Here is an 18,012-nt window from a genome sequence, read left to right as displayed (position 1 = left end):
TCGAGGGTTCAAAGACAAAAATAAAATCGGGGGACAATGGGTGACTTGTGCAGGAAGACCAGAAGCGGTGAGCAGCTGCATACACACACCAGCAGTTTGTTTAAAGCGGAGTCTCAAATGGCAACCTATTCCCTATGGTGCACTATTTTTGACAAGGGCACGTACAGCTCTGGTCAAACATAGGGCACTATATAGGGAACAGGGTGCCATTTGGGATGAAAACAAAATCTCTTTGTGGCGACTTCCCCATTGAGTGTCATTAATGCTCATATTCACAATTCCGACTGTTCCACTCATAAATGAACCCGATAAGATCAAACAACTTGATATATTTAGGAAATGAGCTCTAAAAACAAAGTGGGCAGATCCCGGTCATTGTCATCAAAGCACACTGAGTGGATAACCAATCCAGACAGAGAGCGGACCAGACTGGGATAAGAAGCACTAGGGTTTAATAGGCATAATCCTGCCAAATTACTCTCCTCACTGGTATAAGAGACCAATAAAAGCTGTGCTCATTCAAACAGTGATTTCACTGAAGCTGACATAACAGGGAAAAGTGTCAATTTTTAAACACGCTGGCCATGAAAAAAAAAAAAGAATCTGCATTATGCCACAAACTTACACAACCACAGTTACTAAACATCCCTCATGCCGGACTCTGGAAGGAAGAAAGAGGAAAGACTGCTGGCTTGTGCCGAAACACGCCTCTCCTGACCCAATTGTACGATCCCCAGCGGACACATCAAAAAAAAGGACCACCTCCTTCTCTCCCCCTCCTTTCTCTCATTTTCTTTGACCTTCACATAGGACCTGAGAGAAGAGAATGTCACGTGTCTGTTGCAGAAGCCAACAGTGCAGCCAGTGGGGGTCAGCGACCCGCGGGTCAATTTTTTCCCTCTCCATACCGCAGGGAGAACGCCCTGGCTCACACACAAACACCCCCCCCCCCCGCTCTGATATTCAGAACACAGGCTGTGCATGTGGCTGGAATGAGCGCACTTCAAAAGGTGTTCATAAATCAAGCTGCCTTGCCAAGGACTCCATCCCGTTCCCCTCTGCTACCCTCCCCCTCCATCTCTCTGCCCTTCTCTAACCTGAGAACCTGGGCCACGTTCAGTTGCGCATGAAAGATGGTAGCGCATGGGCCCAGAGATGAAACTCCTTATTCTATATAGTGCAATATTTGCTGGACTTTGCAATGCAGGCACATTCTCAGTGCTCATTCACTCTGGTCCCGTCCTTCTTCTGCCTCCACTGCTGAGGAGAAATGAGTCAGAACTAGTAGTAGCCAGGTCAAGGCCAGGTCATTGCATCCTTGTCATAGAAGATATTTGGGGAGTGGCAGGTTGTTATAAGTAGATGCTCAGACACATTTATATCATCATAATCATTATCAAAAATTGCAGATATACCTTGGTGCGAATGGACAGGGAACTTGACTGTTGGTGTGTTCAAAAGCGCTTGAAGGAGAGCCCGATCTAAGAAATCCGATTTCGACTTTACCAGAGGAGAGCCACAATCCGTCACGCTCTTATCTCGCTGTGTCACATGGGATCTCTTTATCATGCAGCCATGCAAAACACTACTCGTCTTCTCCGCCTAATTCACTGCAAAGTGATAAAATGCAAAGTCCACCCAGCGCTTTGGTTAAACAAAGCGACAACGTACGCAAGCACAGGTGTTTCGGTAAACACCGGTAGTGGAGTTGAATTATGTCGAGTCCCAAGCAGACATGTCTTATCTCTCTCCCTCTCACCCACAATCTCCCCACTCTTTCTCTGGCCCTATACATGTCTCTTCTTTAGGAGACGGTAGGCTATAGGAAACCGTATAGGGGAAACCTCAAGACTAGGACTTAAGATCAGTTTAACAGAGTAGGAAGTAGTGTTGACGTGAGACCAGAATATTTACTTCGATACCAGGTTTAGTATCACGATTCCATGACAATACTTGATACCAAAACGATACCACGGCAAAAAACAAGACGTATTACCCAAAGTCACAGAATTGCACTTGATCCAGACAGATCTTATTTAGTTCAATGTCATTACATTTGATGAAATGTTTGAATTTTGAATGTATGCATTAATGAATCAATTATACAATCCATTCGATTTTTTTCTTTTACCAATCCAACTACGTAACAATGGTATTGATTTATTTGTATGGTAAATCTACTGAAACTGGGTAAATCAGGATGTAACCTAGGCCGAGTCACAATACAGGTGAATGCATTTTCAATAGAAGTGTGTGCATTCATTGTGTTATTGAGCTTTGTCTGACTGATTTAATGCGGCTACAGATGAAACAGTTTCCTTTCCATTTGGGCCTTATTATACTGATCAATAACATTTGCATAGAAGAAGCAAGTAAAAGTAAAAGTTAGCGCTTATTCACACACATCACAGTCAGTTCAAGGCTCGAGAAAATATGATCTTGACTGGGAGAGATGTGAGGCGGGGGAGACGAAGTGAATGTCACCAAAAACTTTATTCAATCAGCTTTGGATTTCAACAATATGTTTTTTTTCTTGTTATGTTTCGAGGTACTAGGGTAGTGTATTGATGTTAGCTTCAGCTGTAAACTAGTAAGAAAAAGTTAACCTACAAAGCTGGAAGCTACCGGAATCTTGCATTATAAAGTGTAAATTAAGTAAATTAACAGTTTAACATTTCTAAATGCCGTGTTGCATTATTTAAGTGTGTTAACTTCTGTGCAGCATAACTGGTGATGCAGCCCAGACTCCCAGTGAGTGCAGTGGTTCCTCAGCACAGGCTAGAGCTAGCAATGAGTAAGTGGAGCAGGAATGGTGCGTTCGCACTAAAAGGGGACATCGGCTGCGCTGTAAGACAGACACGATCCTCTCTCAATCAGTAGACGACGTGAGACACATTTCACAGAAGTACCGAAAGTAACAAGTTCTAGTACCAAACCGTTTCATGTTCTAGTATCGAAAAAGTACCGAAGTTTCGGTATACCATGCAACACTAGTAGGAACAGGAAAATTACTTTAGCAGTGAGACAGGAAAAGACAGAAACCTGGCAGACAGACTGACACTCCCTAGTCAAAGGCGCCAGGTTTAGTCACTGCTCTGAGAACGTCTCCATCGATCAACTAAAAGTACATGTTTGTCACACAAGGTGTAAATTAACTAAATTTACTGCACAACCCCTGATTAGTGGGCTGCTGGCTTGCACAGCGTCACAGTCAACCACAGATGGGGACAAAAGGCATCCCACGGCACTCAACAGTAAACACCCTTCAATCTGGCTACACTGTAAAGGTTAAAAAGCTGGCACACACATACAAAACACAGGAATGTGTAAGAGCACACACATACACCATACACAAATGATCTGTGTCCAACAGAGAACAAGTATGACGTGGTCTGACCAATGATCCTTATCTATATGCCGACTTAAGACCGAAAGCCCTCTTTAACATCATAGTCCCACTGGGCACAGACGTCAGTTGAACGTCTAGCTTGTCAACTTCTGTGAATTCAACAAAATGTCACGTCATTGGATTTAGATTATTATTTGTATTTTTTAATGGTTGAAAAGTGATTAAAAATGCCCTTACGTCGATGACTTTTTGCAAATCCAATCTCTTTTCCATGTTGATTCAACGTCATAACTTACATTTTTTGGGGGTTGAAGTGTGAAAACAACGTTGATTCAACCAGTTTTTGACCAATGGGGTGCCACCGCTTTCTTAATTCTTTTTTCAGCCATCACAAAACATTATACAGTTTCCATCTACTAGCTTCTTTGAGAAAGCTGGCGAGGGGATGAGGGCAGCCGAGGGGGGTGAAATATTTTCGGGGTGAAGTCATGGTGTTGGTGTCATTGGCCCTATGCTGTACTGCTTACCAAGCAGTCTGGCGCTCCCCCGTTTCTACTCATTGATTTAATTTATTTTGCACTTGCATTGGATGTGGTTCTGTTTGATGCTGGATGCCGAGGTCTCCTACTCCCCTTAAAATGCAACTGAATTGCTAACGTATGGCAAAAAGTAGAGAACAAACAACTAATAATGTTTGCCAGACTTTGCTCGAGAGGAATGGGTGGATGCGTTGAGAATGTACAGCTGGACAGTGTCAGTGGAGAAGAGAGAGGTAATCCGGCAACCCCCATGAAGTTAGTCTGAATGGAGATGGCAACGTGCATGGATGGCTATCTAGCACCCCCGGCTCTACACCTTTTGAGAAGAGCTGAACAGTGCAAAGCAGCGATTATATTCCAGCTCGCACCAATGCAGAATTAGAGCAACATTAGTATTTTTCACAACCTAAGCATAGTATTGAAACGGATTCAAGAATATTGCCTCTGTGTGGGTGTAAAAGTCCTAAACAGGAATGCAGCTGGGAAACTATAGATTTCACCCTGACCAAAGGTCCTCTAAACCTTTCAGTTCAGGGTCACGGTCAAAGTCAGTGGTCATGTGTAGGGATAGGGTTCCATCTGCAGTAAGGGTCAGCTTGGTGTTTGATGGTCAGGGCCATGGGAGTGATGTCATCATGAACAAAGACTCCAATAGATTCTGTTTCTATGGATGTCACAGTCCCCTTCAAGTGAAGACATCTCTCCCTCTCGAATGTAGACACACAAAGTTGTCTTGATTGACAGTAGCAAGACACTTATAAAAGTCTTGATCAGAGAACCAGAAAGTCTGGACATTACATTACTGAGTCTAACAGGCCTGGGAACCTCAAAGAAAATGTGCACAACAGCAGACAACACAACATCAACAGAACCTCTATGGCATTTAAGGTCTGGGTCCCATCTGTGCTGGTAAACGTGTTAGATGTTCTGGTCTCTGCTCTGGAATGAGTTACACAGAAGAAAAATAAATAAATTGTAGTCGTTTCAACTACACAGAACAAAATATAAACAACATGTAAAGTGTTGGTCCCATGTTTTATGAGTAGAAATAAAATGTCCCAGAAATGCTCCATACGCACAAAAAGCTTATTTCTCTCAATTGTTTTCCATCCCTGTAAGGGAGCATTTATCCTTTGTCAAGATAGTCCATCCATCTGATAGGTGTGGCATATCAAGAAGCTGATTAAACAGCATGACCATTACACAGGTGCACCTTGTGCTGAGGACAATAAAAGGCCACTAAAATGTGCAGTTTTGTCACACAACATGGCACAGATGTCTCAAGTTGAGGGAGCGTGCGATTGGCATGCCGACCGCAGGAATGTCATCCAGAGCTGTTGCCAGAGAATTGAATGTTCACTTCTCTACCATAACCCGCCTCCAATGTTGTTTTAGAGAGTTTGGCAGTATGTCCAACCCGGCTTCACAACCGCAGACCATGTGTAACCACGCCAGCCCAGGACCTTCACCTGCGGGGGGGGGGGGAGATATTGATGTCTGTAGTAGAGCCCTTTGTGGGGAAAGACTAAATTCTGATTGGCTGGGCCTTACTCCCCAGTGGGTCGGCCTGGATCCCATGACTTCGTCCCTGTCCAGTCATGTGAAATCCGTAGATTAGGGCCTACGGAATTTATTTCAATTTCCTTATATTAACTGAAACACAGGAATATCTTTGAAATTGTTGCACAATGCATTTATATTTTTGTTAAGTATAATTATTATTGGTTCCTCAGCCTTTCGTTAGTTAACATGCCAAAATAATAGTTGAACGAACCTGAGACAAATTTAGCAAACACATATTATGTTGACAGAATTTTGGGCTGACTTCTCAAATTGGTGCCAAGTTTGGGCCAACTAAAAACAGTTAAATGCAGGTAACACTTTAACAGAAAAGTTGAGTAAACTAAAAAAGGCTGTTAATAATTATTATTAGTTGAAACTAGATATTATTTTTTTTACAGTGTATATTCAATTACCACAAACATCCTGGGCTTAATCCGCCCTTCGGTTCTGCAAGCCCTATCGAACAAACAGATTACGCTCTTTGGAGAACATTAGTCCAATGATCTCATAGATCCGACTGTATGACTAAAGGTAAACAGTTTAATCAAGTGTGTCTGATAAAATTACGTTCTCTTCCGTTCTTTGTTGAATTAAAGGTAGTTGCCGCTAAATTACATTGCCATGAGCAGCACTGCAGATAGAGAGATGCAAGACTGTTGCGGAAGTGTGTTTATTTTCTGCATCTACGTCATATTACTGAGTCTACCTTTAATGCGCAGGGGGGAAAAAAGGGAGTGGAATTTCTCCGGCCTAGTTGCCTAACACAAACCATTACAAGCGAGAGTCAATAACATTAGTATGCACTGAACGCCAACCAAACAGTAGGGACTTGCAGCAATCTCAGAGGAAGCCATGCTGTGACAGGCACACCTGTCAGTGGCCTACGAGCATTAACGGTGTTCCTCTTGGGCCATCTCTCTGCATCCCTTCATTCAAGATCACTGGCAGTGGCTCTCCATTGCCCGTCCTGTCGTAAATCACCTCCGTCTACTCCTCATCAACCAGGAGCTTGTGTTCTTTTATAGCCAAGCCAAGGACACGTTCTCCCATTTATGGCTCCTGCAAGTACAAAGCATTGTGATGGGAACAGCCCCCCCCCCCCCCCCTCCCACTCTGCCTTTGACTCTTGCACATTAGTGCCAACCTGTACCCATGCTGCTGCCAAGTAAACACTCCCCTATGTTTATGTTGGACTTGGGCAACTTGTCATATACACTTCGATTTAAGGTCCACGGAGTGACATACGCTCACACCTTTATCGGAATGTGTGAATGTGGCAGGTCGGTCTGGCCTGTCTCAGCCTGCCTGCCTCTGAGTAGAGAACTCGACTGTCTATTCAACCACGGAGATGGAGAGAGAGAGCGAGAGAGCGCGAGAGAGAGACGGCTACTGAAGATACCCGATAAGGAGTTACATTCTTGATGGCCCACCAGTTTCATCATGCGGAACAGGGATTTGCTTGTGTTACTTAAAGAGGGGAACACACTCACTCGCAGCTGTGCTCCAAATAAACAGACATATGAATTTAAGAGGAGAAAATGCATATCTAATCTGTACAAGTCACAGCTTTTAACGCATTCATGCAAGACGGGTCGTCCAGGGTGAGCCAATCCATGACTTGGGTTGAGGAGTTTACGCACGGACACACTTCACCACAGCCCCTTCAGAAAAGATGAGACGTGAATAACAACTTGTTATGGTACAGGGTTCAATATCTGCACAAAAATGTGTCCACACGCATCCAAACACACACAAATTCAAGGAAATGCGCACACACAGACTCTCCTCCGATTACGCCACATCTGTGATGATGTCACAGTCATTTGGTTTCATTTCTTGCAGATGTGGTGGGAGGCTAGGCTCATTAAGTGTTGGGAAGCAATCACGCCTAATACACCGGCCTTGGCACTTAGCTCAGCGTGTGCGCGGGTGAGTGAGTGCTGGGGCGAGGTGGGTAGCCGAACCATATAAAGACAAAGCCACTGCGGTGGTGTTGATGGCGCTGATGGCGTGTTGGAACAAACAAGGATTGCAGGCAAATTGCTACGCCAGGACATCACTGTTACGAGAAAGCCTTGTGAGAATGCTGTTGTGGAAAGATGTCAGGCCCTCTAATGCTCTCTGGTTGTATCGTTAGCATTAGCGCCGGGCCTTGTTCAGGGCTGTTGAGCATCACTCTGTGGTGGGGATCATAGCAAGCCACAATGCCTCAAAGTGAAGGCCAATTAGGCCATATGCTTGGTGTGTGAGAACAACCCAAAAGGTGTAAATCTAGGCGAGAATAGGATTACTGAAAGATGACAAGAGATACTACATGCTTATCACGAGAGGGTGAGTTCAGGACAGTCTGTCCCACAGATGTGGTTTTTGGGCCCGCCCTTAAGTTCACAGAGTAGAAGTGTCTTGGTCTTGAAAGATGCTATATAAAACCCATGTATTATTATCATCAGAAGAAATCAAACAGAAAAAAGGTTTGGGTTTATGTGGTTGATTGATGAATGGACTTCGATAAAACTTCGTCCTTCTTCCTCATTGTTATTCCTTTTATTGTTATCAGACAGTAGGTTTCTGGTAGGTCACGGTCCTCGAAAATAAATGCTTTGGGAGTTGCCAAAGTAATTACAGGGGACAGCTGCGGAAGGGCTGTTTAAGTTACTGTATGGCGAATATATCTGTATAACATATACACTCCCAATTCAATGGAGGACATAGAGTTGCTGAGTGAACAGCAGCAAAGAGGCCTCATCACAATGTCTTTCCCAGTTTGTTGCAAGGCGAAATTACACACCCTACCACGCTGTATAAATTATTGGCCTTACATTCTCCCCCCCCAAGTGCCTCTGTAAACCATATAGGCCTATCCTATGATTTAATCATTAGCCACATCCCAACGTAACCATTACTGTATGTATGAAATTCATAATACACATCACATTACTCGTTATCTCAAAACCGCTACAATTTGTCCTCAAACTCGCAATGTGTGCCTTGTGCACTTTTACACGGCTTGATGGGACTTGCTTGTTGGTTCTGGAGGCATGTTTGCTTGAAAAAAAATAAAGATTTATATATGGCCTCCATTTATTGGAAAATAAGAGTGATGTTTACAACTGACAAGGCACTGTGGTGTGGCTGCCAGTGTTCTAGGGCACATTCTCGAACAGTGTTGCAAGTCTAGGCGAGGGGAATAGAAACGCATGCCAAACGCTGAAAACAACCATCAGCCTGCCTAAACCAGACTGAACACTGTCCTCACTATTGTTGCACAACAGTTCAACTTAGATGGCAGGTTAACTCGCTATAGATGTGCCATCAAAATGGTGAACCTTTTCTAACAGGATAACACTAATCACGAGGGAGGTGTTGATACTAACTAGACAGTCCGTCTTGCGTCATGACTAGGGCCATGTGTTTTTCTTTTTGATACCTTTTTTTATTTATCAAAACTGTCCTCTCCATGTCAGATGGTCCAGCATCATCCTCAGCCAATTGCTTTCATTTGTCTAATTCTTATTTTTGGATGAGGCTTAAAATACAGGATAAAAACAAAATTGTACTATGTCACATGATTGTTTTGTGCAAAGGGGCCTAAATATGATTACATGCCTTTCAACAACTCAATAGCTGTACTTCTCATAGTCTTGCAGTAGACAACATCCTCCTGCTGTAGGTCTGGGCGCAGCCAGGGAACCAGTCATGGCTGACTCACAAAGCCGGATACATGACTGGGGGGGGGGGGTGATGACGCGACAGGAATCACGCACCTAAAACATCTGCTTCGTCACAGGACCACGGAGCTGTCGCTGACATCATGCAGTGCCAACGCAGCTCGGAGCGTGGACAGGGCTTTCTCACAAAATGTTATTGGAATAGCCAAACTCTTACACAACATGCATTGACAAGATTGGGTAGACAGTAAGGATTACTTGATGTCATAGGAGGGACCAAAGAAACATTTATGATAGAAAGAGTGTAAGGGGTGAGGGGAGAAGTGAACAACAATATGGCCTAAATAACCTTTATACCTGAGAGAGAGAGACCAGAGAAGAGACAGCAGAGCAGGAAGCACCTAAATCTGGCCCTTCCATTGGACACTTAACAAACCTCCAAACGAGCTTCAATGCCATACAACACTCCTTCCGTGGCCTCCAACTGCTCTTAAATGCTAGTAAAACGAAATGCATGCTCTTCAACCGATCGCTGCCCGCACACGTCCGCCCGACTAGCATCACTACTCTGGACGGTTCTGACTTAGAATATGTGGACCACTATAAATACCTAGGTGTCTGGCTAGACTGTAAACTCTCCTTCCAGACTCATATTAAGCATCTCCAATCCAAAATTAAATCGGCTTCCTATTTCGCAACAAAGCCTCCTTCACTCATGCTGCCAAACATACCCTCGTAAAACTGACTATCCTACCGATCCTCGACTTGTCGATGTCATTTTCAAAATAGCCTCCAACACGCTACTCAGCAAATTGGATGCAGTCTATCACAGTGCCATACGTTTTGTCACCAAATCCCATATACTACCCACCACTGCGACCTGTATGCTCTCGTTGGCTGGTCCTCGCTACATACTCCATCCAGGTCATCTAAAAGTCTCTGGTAGGTAAAGCGCCGCCTTATCTCAGCTCACTGGTCACCATAGCAACACCCACCCGTAGCACGTGCTGCAGCAGGTATATTTCACTGGTCATCCCCAAAGCCAACACCTCTTTGGCTGCCTTTCCTTCCAGTTCTCTGCTGTCAATGACTGGAACGAATTGCAAAAAACTATATATAAAAATAAATAAATTCACTGAAGTTGGAGACTTATATCTCCCTCACTAACTTCAAGTATCGGCTGTCAGAGCAGCTTACCGATCGCTGCAGCTGTATACAGCCCATCTGTAAATAGCCCATCCAACCAACTACCTACCTCATCCCATATTTGTACTTGTTTTCTGCTCTTTTGCACACCAGTATTTCTACTGCACATCCTCATCTTCACATCTATCACTCCAGTGTTAATTGCTAAATTGTAATTACTTCGCCACTATGGCCTATTTATTGCCTCACCTCCTTACTTCATTTGCACACTCTGTATACAGATTTTTCTATTGTGTTACTGATTGTACTTTTGTTTATCCCATGTGTAACTGTTGTTTTTGGCGCACTGCTTTGCGTCATCTTGGCCAGGTCGCAGTTGTACATGACAACTTGTTCTCAACTGGCCTACCTGGTTTAATAAAGGTTAATTATTTTTTTTAAACTACGCTGCCTCCCGCAGGGGGTCAAACTCTCAGAATCGGATTTCAGCAATTTACCAACAAAATAGCCGCTGGAGGAAGCCGTGCCCCCTCACAATAACACTGCAGCACCTGGACACCCACCCCCACTCACGCAGGAAACATGAGGTCACTTCCCCTCATTCACAGACAGGCCAGACACACTCCAGCTGCCTGCCACACACCCCCATACTCAATTGAAGGGTGATTGGTTAGTAGCTAGTCTGACTACCAGAGGAAGGCAGGAAGAAGGGGGAAATGGCTGTTGTGGTTTGAGGATATAGGATACAGAAACAAAAGCCTGCTTTGGAGGTAATGCTTGACAGGTTCATTTCAGGATCACTTGTGTGCTCAATACCTTTTATAATGTTATATTTTCTGAAGAACTAGTGTTCAGATTGCCTGGGTAGCTTTTACATCGGTCTTAAAGTAACTGGCCATCTTAACCAATATTTCACATACCGCAATACTGATTCCCCTTAGAGTGTTTGAGAGTCAGCAAATAGACAGCAAGCAGACCGCAAAAAGTAACAGGTTCCAGTAGCTTCCTCAACAACAGAGTTGGAGAAAGAGGGAACGAAAGGTGTGCAGTGTCAAAACTACAATTCAACATTCCAGTCTCTAACAACCTGCAAGCAGTTGACTGTGGATTGTCTGTCATCGTTGTACTATGGGCTAGAAACTGTCAGCCCCCAAACCCACCCACCAGCAATTCACTACACCCGCAATAACATCTGCAAAAAATGTGTATGTGACTGATACATTTGATTACAAGTCATTATGGCACCACTCCAAAAACAGAGAACTGCTAACCTTCAGCAAAACAGAGACCTCCAAATAAAGAGAAAGGGAAAAGGGGGTTACCTAGTCAGTTGTCCAACTGAACGTATTCAACTGAAATGTGTCTTCCGCATTTAACCCAACCCCTCTGAATCAGAGAGGTAACGGGGTTCGGCTGCCTTAATTGACATCCACGTCTTCGGCGCCCGGGGAACAGAATGTGATCGCTTAAAATGCCATGGAGAGAAAAGAGAGGCAAACAAATACATGATATACTCCATAAGCTGGGTCAAGGCTGGAATGCCAGACACTACATAAAGGATGTTTACTTTTGGCTTTTATTGCCCTCTTGTGAAAAAAAGTAACTGTAAAACCATCAGACTGGCCTTGTTGGCACAGCACGACACTACAGATACGCAGTTCTTCATAGGAGGAAGTTGAGTTGTGGTGTACAAGTGAGAGGAAGAGCCATTTGTTTGATTTCAAAGTTGACGATAGTACGTGGCTTTGAGCTGAACTACCACTGTCCATGTAGGGTCAGAAATTATTGACACCCTTGATAAAAGATGGAGCAATAATGACTGTATAAAATAAATGATTCAAATAATATTGTATGTAACAAAAAAAAAAAGGGAAACTGTTTCACACAAACAAATTGCTCAGAAAGATTTTGTTTAACAAGTATTTTTTTAATCAAAATGATTGACACTGACATTGATTAGTGATGTGAAGTTCGCAAACAGTTCATTATTCTAATGACTTAATACGCACTCCTTCAGCTCAGTGGCTCAGGAGCTGTGCTCCGACCAACAGCTGTCTGTCATATATGCGCGCAGGGAAACATTTCATGCTGCTGGCAGCATAAAGAAGAAAACGGGGGGATTTACTTGGCTCATCGCGCTCTAGCGACTCCTTGTGGCGGGCCGGGCGCCTATAGACTGACTTCTATTGTCAGTTGAACGGTGTCTCCTCTGACACATTGGTGAAGCTGGCTTCGTGGTTAAGCAGGCGCATGTTAAGGAGCGCGGGTTGGGGGTCATGTTTTGGAGGACGCATGACTCGACCTTTGCCTCTCCCGAGCCCGTTGGGGAGTTGCAGTGATGAGACAAGATCGTAATTGGATACCACGAAATAGGGGAGAAAAGGTGGGTAAAATACACAATTATATACATGTATTGAACTGATCGCATGGTGCAAGAATTAATGCAATTAATTTATTATTGATTGTTATGGACAGATTTGAAGAACCAAAACATACAGCCTTTGCTCAACAAACTCAAACTCGAGAATGAATCGTTGGGGTCACACAATTACAAATGTAATTGTGCTTTAAACAATGTCCAAGTCTCAGTGACAAACGACAGCTCCAATAAGTCCCTTATGAGGAATGACATGTGAACGAGAGGCTTGCAGAACCATGACTCTTTAGAGTTGTCAGTTCATTGTTCACTGGTAAGGGGTCCTGCGTGTTCTGGACATTACTGACTCTAATGAACAAAATGAGTTGAAAGATGTGTTCTTTTGACTGAAGGAGTCGAAAAGATCCGAGTCAGTAAAAAGAGCCGAACTTCCCATCACTACTAAAGATTCCTATAAATAAATGAGTCAAGAGTTTAGTATTTGGTCCCATATTCCTAGCACGCAATGACTACATCAAGCTTGTGACTACAAACTTGTTGGATGCATTTGCAGTTTGTTTTGTTGTTCAGATTATTTTGTGCCCAAGAGATATTAATGGTAAATAATGTAGTGTGTCATTTTGGATTTACATAGTTAGGGCCCTATAAAAATCTGTCAAATCTTATGCCCCGATTCAGTTAGTCCCCCCCCCCCCAAAAAAAAGATGTGTTTATTTTCCAGGTTCCTGTTTTCCCCTGCTTTTTGCTCTCAAAATCACACCTTTGTAATAGAAAACAACAAAATTGGGTGTTCTAAGTCCACAACAATGCTTAAACAACATCAGGAGACCACTTGAGGTCTGGAAAAAATCTAAGACAATTTCGTTTTTTGGGTGTAGTTACCCTTTAAATATAACTGTGCACCATCCTGAGACCATTTGGTTAGCAATGTTTCTGTAATGCTCATGTGATTGCAGATTTTACAAAACAAATGGCCACTGGATTGATACAAACAATCAGGTAGGCATAGGCTACTTTGGAGTTAACATTTAATTGAGAAGGTTTTTGGGAACCTTTCTATCTACCAGAAGAGGTTGTCTTACATTAGCATCATCGCTAACAGCAACACAAAGTGGTAGACAAATGCGCAAATTAGGACAGGGGGATTCCTGTGCCGTTGCCTCTTCAGAAAGCTTATGGGAAAATAGCATTCACTGATGCATTTTGTTCATGTCTTATGACATTTGGCATATTACTGCATTTAGTTGATTTCCTATGCTCAATAAAATGTTTTAATATTGTTGAATTCCGTTTTAATGTCTGGATTCTGTGATTCCGTGCGCGTTCTCCGCAACACTGATTTTATAGGACCCTAGAGAGACAAAGATCATACCCCGTAGACATGCTAACCTCCCCTGTTATTGTTAATGTGAGAGGTTAGCATGTCTTGGGGATATGATCTTTGACTTTCATAAGTGACAATGTGATGCCACAGTAAAATTAAGAGCATCGATGTCGAAAGTAATCTAATTCTCGTCTAATCTAATTTTATAAATCAAATGTAATTTAGCATAGATCAAAGACAAGGATTACTATTATTTATATCCATGTTTATGAAACAAGCTTTGTATTTGAGCTAATAAATGAAGGTTTTTGCATAAGATTAACAATGGTAAGACACTTATTTCCATCCTTGTTTATGAATCAATAGCTTATTTAAAATAATTGATGAGATCTTTTATAAGACATACACTACAATACCAAAAGTATGTGGACACATGCTTGTCGAACATCTCATTCCAAAATCATGGGCATTAATATGGAGCTGATGCCCCCTTTGCTGCGATTATAGCCTCCACTCTTCTGGGAAGGCTTTCCACTAGATGTTGGAACATTGCTGCAGGGACTTTCCTCCATTCAGCCACAAGCGCATTAGTAAGGTTGGGCGATTAGGCCTGGCTCGCAGTCGGCGTTCCAATTCATCCCAAAGGTGTTTGATGGGGTTTAGGTCAGGGCTCTGTGCAGGCCAGTATTTGTATTTGCAGGCCAGTCAAGTTCTTCAACACCGATCTCGACAAACCATTTCTGTATTGACCTCGCTTTGTGAACGGAGGCATGGTCATGCTGAACCAGGAAAGGGCCTTCCCCAAAATGTTGCCACACAGTTGGAAGCACAGGATTGTCTAGAATGTCATTGTATGCTGTAGCATTAAGAACTTCGGAACTAAGCAGTCAAGCTCGAACCATGAAAAACAGCCCCAGACCATTATTCCTCCTTCACCAAACTTTACATTTGGCACTATGCATTCGGGCAGGTAGTGTTCTTCTGGCAGATGGTGAAGCGTGATTCATCACTCCAGAGAACACGTTTCCATAGCTTCAGAGTCCAATGGCGGCAAGCTTTACACCACTCTAGCAGACCCTTGGCATTGCGCATGGTGATCTTAGGCTTGTGCGGCTGTTTGGCGATGGAAACCCATTTCATGATGCTCCCAACTAACAATTATTGTGCTGACGTTGCATCCAGAGGCAGTTTGGAACTTGGTAGTGAGTGCTGCAAACGCGCTTCAGCACTCTGTGGTCCCATTCTGTGAGCTTGTGTGGCCTACCACTTCGCGGCTGAGCCATTGTTGCTCCTAGACGTTTCCACTTCACAATAACAGCACTTAATGTTGACCGGGGCAGCTCTAGCAGGGCAGAAATTTGACGAACTGACTCGTTGGAAAGGGGGCATCCTATGACGGCACCACGTTGAAAGTCAATGAGCTCTTCAGTAAGGCCATTCTACTGCCAATGTTTGTCCATGGAGATTACATGGCTGTATGCTCGATTTTATACTCCGGTCAGCAACGGGTGTGGCTGAAATAGCCACTAATTTGAAGGGGTGTCACATACTTTTGTGTATGTATGTATGTATGTATGTATGTATGTATGTATGTATGTATGTATGTATGTATGTATGTATGTATGTATGTATGTATGTATCTATGTATCTATGTATATATACACACACACAAAAGTATATATATATAGTGTAATTGGAATGGTGCCGATTTATAAATTAGCTTGAGCATCTGTTATATTGTACCAACACACCCAGAAGAGAGGCTCCGTCAAAGAACAATGTAGTTTGTCAGACCTCTGACACCTTAGTGAGAGAGGTTAAGGGTGCGTTCCTCAGCTAAGGCGAGGTGACGCAACAACCAATGTGGGAACTCTGCCGGTTCGCGCTCGGTTCATAGCCAAAAAAAGTATACCTTAGGGGCCAACCTAAATGGTTCCGCCGACGGAAGAAGAGTCACCGCCTGCGTCGGCGAAAGGGCAGTGAATTGAGCAGCGCTGTAGCTGGTCTCCATCGCCTAGCTCCCGCAGCAATGCTGCTAAATGAACAATGTTTGGAGGGAAAAAGGCCGGGCACTGAGAGTTAAACAAATTTTTGCCATCTACATTGGAGATGTGAATTGCAGGCTATTACCATTGCCATGTCTGCACTTAGGTAGAATCCACATTTAGCCTAGTCATTAGCCAAACAAAGAAAAACATATTTCAAAGTTGATACATGTGCATCCAGGTATACTTATGTGGGTGAGTCAACTTATTTTAATGACATTATTTAATACATGTTATTAACAAAGTGTGCGCCACTTGAAGTAGAAATTGAAAATAAAATTACTACATGAAACAAACTACAGGAAATGGGTTAACTGCTAAACAACTGCAGTAATGGTTGCTTTGGTTGTCAACAGCCTTGTGGCTATTGTAGTCTTTTAGGTGTAGGAAACCAGGGATCTCTAAAGTTGTCCCAGGTGAAGCAGGAGGCAGGCAGCATGCAAGGGAGAACCAACTGCGCTGGCGCCTTACCTAGTCGGTCTGGAACTCACAGTAAGCCTGGTAACACAGCTATTTTAAGGGTATGATTTATCTTCCAGTGACCACATCTTCCCTTTCTCGCCCAATGTAACACGTGTGAAACGGCAACAGATGAGACAGAAACGTGACTAGGGTTGCAAAATTCCCAGGTTTTCCTGCTTATTCCATACTGATTCCCAAAGTGTTCTAACCAAGAACTGCTCAGCCTTGGGGACTGACCACCGAATCAATGAGGGGGGAACTGCTCAGCTAAGCAACCTCCATCAGTGCCAGGATGCCCCAGGCATGCCAGTCCTGATGACAGCCTTGAGGTACGACATGTAGCACGAAAGCCAGGGAAAAACAGAGGGAATAGTGGTGGTAAGTATTCCATGGCTCCGTCTCAAATGGCACCCTATTCCCTACATAGTGCACTACATTGGACCAGAGCCATATGGGCCCTATGTGTTGCATATTTTGTAGGGAATCAGAGGAGGTTGGTGGCACGTTAATTGGGGAGGACAGGCTTGTGGTAAGGGCTGGAACAGAATCAGTTGAATGGGATCAAACATGGTTTCCATGTGTTTGATGCCATTCCATGTGTTCCTTTCCACCCATTATTATGAGCCGTCCTCCCCTCAGCAGCCTCCACTGTAGGGAATAGGGCTCCATTTGGAATGCAACCCATCTGTGGGCACTGGACAGGCCAGCACTCCGTGACAAGAATAGTCCCCTTTTCCCTGCAATCGTTCCCTCTCTTCTCCACTCATGGCTCCCTCTGTCTTCAGTCCCAGTTATCACTGTGTGTAATTACTGAAGGTGCTAAGTGGCAAGAATGTTCATATTCCCTCAGTGCAACTGGAGCATGTTCAGGGACACTAAAAAGTCTAGAGAACCTCCAATTATCTCAGCACTTCTATACCCTTGTATAGAAGACATGGTTAAATACTGAGTTAGTAGACATAATAACAATGTGTAGACATATTAAATATCTCTCCAACCAACAGAGACTTGGAGAAATCCACGAATGAAGTGATATAGCCTACTAGGTCACCTTTCCTACTATACTTATAAAGGACATAATTGGAGTTGTTTAGGTGGGAGTTATTGACCATTTGTTGCTTTAGAAATGTGGTAAGTAGAAACGTCATATGGAAATTGACATATCATCAGGCACAAGATCCCATTCTGAGGCTCTGACGTGCATGACGTGAGACAACAAAAGCGTACATGCTGTAATGGAATTACTTTATAACTCCCGTTGTTGCATTGTCCAGTAGAAAGCTTTAGTTTACAAGTATAGTCTAGTCTCAATTTCCAGTTGTTCTCAGGTTACTTAGTCTCATTAGTATAATATGGACAAAACAGCTGCAAAGTAGGTTATTTTCTAAATTGTCGGATGTTCCTTTCTTCCTGTCCTGACATGCATTATATGCATTGCTGTATCTATCCTTCATTCATTCAGAATCCGGGAGCACTGCTGAACTTCTTTTCTGCCTCACATTGCAAATGAAAAGTTCAAAACTGAAAAGTTCAAATTAA

General features: G+C 43.4%; 1 protein-coding gene across 2 annotated transcripts in view; it reads right to left on the bottom strand.

Moving 5' to 3' along the window:
* LOC139573873 (four and a half LIM domains protein 3-like) overlaps positions 1-18,012 on the bottom strand; it is a 46,592-nt gene that overhangs the window by 27,985 nt on the left and 595 nt on the right. The window contains exon 1 of one of the 2 annotated variants that reach the window (XM_071397807.1): positions 11,588-11,725. The exons of the other annotated variant lie outside the window; for it this stretch is intronic. The gene's annotated coding sequence lies outside the window, so the exon portion shown is untranslated. Of the gene's footprint in view, positions 1-11,587; positions 11,726-18,012 lie in introns of those variants that run through there. 2 annotated transcript variants of the gene reach the window in all.

The sequence above is a fragment of the Salvelinus alpinus genome, chromosome 4, assembly GCF_045679555.1.
Source record: "Salvelinus alpinus chromosome 4, SLU_Salpinus.1, whole genome shotgun sequence".
NCBI classification, from domain to species: Eukaryota; Metazoa; Chordata; class Actinopteri; order Salmoniformes; family Salmonidae; genus Salvelinus; species Salvelinus alpinus.
This window is presented reverse-complemented; position numbering and strand designations above follow the sequence as displayed.